Below are 5,921 nucleotides of genomic sequence, written 5' to 3'. Positions count from 1 at the left end.
CCCCGCACTGCTTCGGTAAACAGCAGCAGAGAAGATTAGGAGGGACAGCAAATGTGGATTGAGGACAAAAATAAGGCAAACTCATGGGGCTTTTTTCAGATAAACGATACGTGAAGGCTGGCCATGGCCATTCTGCTGTGCAGAGCCCTTTCCCGTGCATGCCTGAGCCCCTAAACCCAGAGTCGGGCTCTTGAGGATCCAGCCAGAAGCAGAGCTAGCCAAAAAACAGCAAGTGAGAGACAGGGGGATGTACCTCCAGCAGCGCTCAGCACCCCAAGCCCAGCCTCCCCATCCCCACGCCACTGACCTCCCTCAGGTGACAGAGAAAACCATGCCTTGAGGGGGTCGCTGGGGGAACGATCCCTGCCAGACAGCCACTGGGACCCTCACATGCATTTCCCTCGTCTGAGCCGGTTTTCATGCAGAAAAATCTCCGTGGGCATCCCTGGCTTGTCGGCATCAATATGCAGGGGTGCGCAGGGTTTTGCGTGTCTGGAAGAGGCAGGTGGGCACGTCTGGATGTTGCTACATCTTCCAGTGACAATCCATGACCAGATTTGGCCAAGCCTTTGATGAAAATCGCACCAAGCGTTTTCATCCATCGGCTTTTCTGGACCTGGAAAACCTGGTCTGAAGTAACTTTCTCTGGTGACACAGAAAAGGAGGGAATTGGAAACAGAAGTGTCCCATGGTCCAGGTTGGGCCCGGGGATCTTTCCTGTGGACTTGCGAGCCACTGCTCTCCCCAGCAGACCCGTCACAGCAGGTGGGACACATGGCAGCAGTACCCTGCCTTAGTACAGAAGGAAAAAATACCTTCGGCTGACTCCCCACACAGGCAGAAGAGACATCGTTGAGACTGGGATTGGGCCAAGGCAATAGGTCACTCCTTTCCTCCTGAGAAAATTAAATAAATTGCAGTCGGCAGGAGCCAAGAACAAGCAGAGCCTTTAGCTTTTCACTCAACAGGTGATTTTGCGTGTGACAGAGACTTAATTTCCATGCATTGGTTCAGCTCGGAGTCAGAGGAGACATCTGAAGGTCTGGAGCAACCTGAAAATCACTGGCACTTCTGCTCCTTCGGCGCCGGTGACATTTCCCCTGAGCCCCCCGCGCACCACCCGGTCCCTGGCAGCGCTCAGAGCTTGAGCTGATCCTGGATGCAATCCGGGCAAAGAAGGCAGGTAGCGCTTTATGCACAGCTTATTCATCAACTGCTTGCCATCTGTAAGTAGCCCAGGTCTGAAGGTCCACCTGCACACCTACTCCTCGGCGGGTGCCGCATAACTCATCAACTTTCTTGGGAAGCATCAAAATAAATCCAAGGTGCATGAAATCTCCTGGGGTTTCAATGAGCCCAAACTCTTCTGTGACTAAGTGATGGTCATCTGAGGGAAAGGATGCAACCTCCTGACTTTCCTTCGGACAAAGCCATATGCCGGCAAGGCCATGGTAGGAAGGATGGTGTTTGGTGTGTGTGTAACAACGTATTTTGCTGGAGAGCAAAGACCTTTTCAGCCTTCAGGATATATTCATAAGGATATCTCTATTTTTAAGACCTCAGTGGGAGCCACTCGAAGCACTCAGCTTGAACCAGCAGGGAGTTAATATCCCTGACAGAAATCCCTCCTCCGGGAAAGCAGCCCTCAGTGAAAACCCAGCATGCCGTCCCTTCACGGTGTGCAGCAAATCGGCTCAGCACGCCGAAAACCAAGTTGTGTGCCTGTCCTCTGGTGCTCAGCCAGGGCCGGAGCACAGCTGACACCACAGGCGGGATGCTGCCGGCTGCAAATTTGGGCACCGCTGCCCCGTGCAGACACAACCAGCATAGCGGTGCCTGGGGACAAGGTGCTCTGCAGGGGCCTGAAGCTGAGGTGGATGCTTCTGCCTCCGGCAGCTGCTGCTCCAGGATGTTGGGAGATGTGGCAGGGATGGCAGGCGCCAGCCCCCAGATCCCGAATTAGGTCAGTGCAGCTGTAACATCTGGCAACGTCGCTGCCTTTCCGCAGGGATTAGGCACAAACACCACTCAGACGCTGTGACATAAATACCCCGAGATGCGGGGGAGCCTGCAGTCACCCATCCCACGCTCCTCTCCTGGCCGTGGCCCCGGCCTCCCCAGAGGTCATTGCCCTCCCCAGGGGTGGCTGCTGGGTCGGTCACCTGCAAGGCGTTGCGGCAGCATGGGAGGAATCGCAGCAGCAAATGCGAGCAAACCTCCCCCAGGAAACCGGGAGAAACTGCCAGTAATGAGTCAATTATCCGAAAAGGCTGAGAGCTACCCCAGGAGCTCAGGAAACCCGGCTCAGTCATGGGACGAGGCCCCAGCAGCGGGGACACCAGCTGCTGAGGCACGTTCCCATTCACTGTGCCAAACCAGGGCCAGCTTTTTATATCCCATATGTAAGCACACAGTATCTCTACATAAGCTCACATAAATTAAAGACATACAGAACAACTTGCTGTTTTGGAGACATCGGTCTCAATTAGCACTTTAAGCAGCATTAAAAATCCTTGTTTCTGAGTCACAAAATACCTTTATAAGGCAATTACATTTTCTACGTTGTTTTTCTTTTCACTGCGCACAGGGGCAGCAGCAACACCGTCAGGTGGTCCCTTCTTGGCATTTTGTGATGCTCTCACCACTCTGGGGTGCTCCACGTGGCTGTGGATTTCAGACCAGTTTAGTTCAGGGTTTTGTCTTTTCCACTGCCACTGGAGCTGCCCGAGGGGCGCAGAGTAATTCAGGTGGGAAGGGACTGGGGGGGGGGGCTCTGGTCCGACCTCCCGCTCAAAGCTCAGAGCAGGGCGCTCAGCGCTGTATCCAGCTGGGCTGCAAAACCTCCAGGGACGGAGCCTGCACAGCCACCCTGGGGACCTCCCCTGAACTCACTGCAGTTCATTGACATCCATCATGTACTGGGGGGGACGCAGTATCCACACGTGGAGTAGAGGAAGATAACCCCTTCCCTTGACCTACGGGCCATGGTCCTGCCCATAGGGGTAGGATGCTGCTGGTCTCCATCACTGCCAGGGCATGTTGGGGGCTCACGCTCAGCTCCTGTCCCACCACCCCCAGGCCTTTCCTGCAGAGCTGCTCCCCAGCCAGTGCCTCTCCAGTATCACTGCCAGGGGTGATCTTTCCCTTTTGCAGCACTTGTCACTTGTCCTTGTTGAATTGCATAAGGATCCCTTCAGTATTTTTTGAGGCCAGGTGTGCCATTTGCCTTTCTCCAGTCACTGGGACCTGCCCTGATCTCCAGGACCTTCCAAAGGTGACAGACAGTAGTTTTGCAAAGACAGCGGCCAGTCCTCTCTGCACCCTCAGGCACACATGCAGCCCAGCTGCTCGGGCAGACGTGCATGGGTCACGTTCTCTGCCGCAAGCCCAGACTCAATCCAGCTCCTCCAGGCTCCTGCCAAATGGGACCACCACATCCAGCCAGGACTATGGATTACAAATTCTGGTGCAGGAAGAGCACATGGAAGAGGCACTGAAATCATCGAGCAGGAAGGAGCAGGTGTTAAGCTCACGCCTTTTCTGGTCATGGAAAATTAAATTTCTAAGTAAATGGGACAGTTTGTTTGCATGCTTTGTCCATGCTACTGCATTTCCATAGCTTCATGTGGATGGGGATTGTCCTTGTAGATGGAAAGACCGGAAGACACGTAAACCTGGTATTTAGGAAAAACAATGTTAATGGTAAGAGCAGATTTTAAAGGGAAGAGTTTGAGGCTAATGGAAAACTAATCAAAGAGCAATATGAATCACATGCCAGAACGATGACCATGACAAGAGCAGAAGATGAAATAGAAAGTGGAAGCATGCCTATTGCCAATGCCCATAGTGAACCCCACTACTTATAATCACTTCATGACTTAATAAACTGGCCTCCTCACCCGTATCAAATGAAATCCCCGGCTTTCAGGCATCTACTGTTGACCATCTGTCTTTACAGGCAGAAATATTTTCGTATCTCTTAAATCAGCGTCACGTGTGTCTCTTCCACAATTTCCAGGAATTTCTGGGCTAGCGTTTACTGTCCGCACAGCTACAGAGATGATCTTTTGTTGTACCAAAATCTTGTGATCTGACTTAATTTTCTGGCTGCTTCTTTCTCCATAATAGGCTCCCTTATTTTGTTAGTTTCTCTACATTTAAAACAATGTGACCTTACCTCTGGCCCTCAACATTATCCACCAATGACCCAAACAAGATGACTTCACAGAATATATTTTTTACAGAATTTCTCAATTTTTTTTTAGAGCTCAACCTCACTATGTAGATTTTGCATCATTCTACACAGCAGCTCATCTTCTTCACCATAAGCAGCTACTCACAGATTTGAAATCTGGAAGCGCCAGGCAGAATCTCGCTACAGTCAGAAGGGGATTCGGTTGGGGGTTTGGGGGGCTTTGTTTGTTTGTTTGTTTAAAATCACTGCATTTTCAGACATCATCAGCTGTCTGAAATCATCTTTGTACCCACAACCATTTTGCTTTTGCTAGCCAGAGGCATGGAAGAGCTGGACAGTAGGGACTGAGTCTGCCTCAGAACAACAACAGAGGTAAGGTGAAGGCAGCACATAGAAGAATTTAACTGGCCTTCTCTTTGATTAATTAGAAATCATACCATTAAACTACTCTGTCTGGACCCTGGGCCCTTTGCCTGTATACTCCTATGCCAGGAGTGCCATAATTCTAGGCTTCTTCAAGCAGGTCCCTTTTAAAAATTAGCTTTAGCCTTGTCCCTTTTGGGATTAGTCCCAAATGTCCTTCCCCATCCCAGCAGTCTGAGGCTGAGCAATGCAGCGGATGAAGCACAGAAACAGTGAAGTGGCTCAACGAGTTTACAGCAGCTTTTCCAGATGCTGAGGTTAAAAGACGCCCGAGTTATCAGCTGTGGACTAGCTATGAGTTTGGGGTCCCAAGGACGGCAGCAAAGCTGGAGAGCCACGCCTGATGGAACCAGCGTATCTCAGGTCTAACTGCTGTGACACCAGCGGGGTGCCAGGATATTTCAAGGTAAAGCTTTAACTCATATTTAAAGTGTTTTGCTTGCAACCCACTAAGGCCCACACAAGACTTCAGGAGGATGCTGAGATTTAGTGGTGGGAGCCAGAAAGAAGAACAGCAGCAACAACATCCTTTAAACCAGAAACTCGTTGCACTACTAAAGGCAACATGAGCAAGGCACACAGAGTCATGCTTTTAAAATTCACTCAGGACGAATACCCAGCTTGAGGTCTGATGCATCTCAAAAGCATGGGACTACAGCTCTGCTACGCCCCATCTCAGCATCAGGACACCTCTCCCTACAGGTCAGAGCCAGTCTCAGATGGGGCAGCTGAGCAGTCTCTGTGCCCAACAGCTGGAGAAAGCACACAGAGAGCTGAAGTGCACGAGGAACAGCCGTGAACAGGAGCGCATGAAGGCTGAACGCTGCTCGCCCAGCACGGCAATTACCGAGCGGCTTTGCCTCATTATCCCCTTGCTCACCAGGGCAACAAAAACCTCAGTACAAGGAGCTTTTGCAGGCACAGTGGGACGAGGAGAGATGAGGTGAATGGCAGGAGGGGACAACAGAGAGGTGGAGGAGAAGAGCAGGATGGGTGGGGAGGAGGCAGCTCCATGGGGTCTTTTCCCACAGACGCATCAGTCGCTGTAGGAGCAGGAGAAGGAGAGGCCAGGGCTGGAGGAGCAGGGCACAGACATGGGGAAGGCAAGCAGAAGACAGGGGAAACAAGGGCAGGATGAGGAGGACAAAAGTCCTGGAGGTGACCAAGCTGCCCTGCAGGGAAATGCTGGGAATGGGAAAGTGGAGGTGTTTTTCTAAATTGCCCATTTGAGAAGCCACTAAAACGCACACCTGTGCACATCCTTGTATTCAGGGAAAGCTTTTTTTCTGCATCTTTCCCAAAC

This window comes from Pygoscelis adeliae, unplaced genomic scaffold, assembly GCF_000699105.1.
Source record: "Pygoscelis adeliae isolate BGI_AS28 unplaced genomic scaffold, ASM69910v1 Scaffold58, whole genome shotgun sequence".
Taxonomy (NCBI): domain Eukaryota; kingdom Metazoa; phylum Chordata; class Aves; order Sphenisciformes; family Spheniscidae; genus Pygoscelis; species Pygoscelis adeliae.
This window is presented reverse-complemented; position numbering follows the sequence as displayed.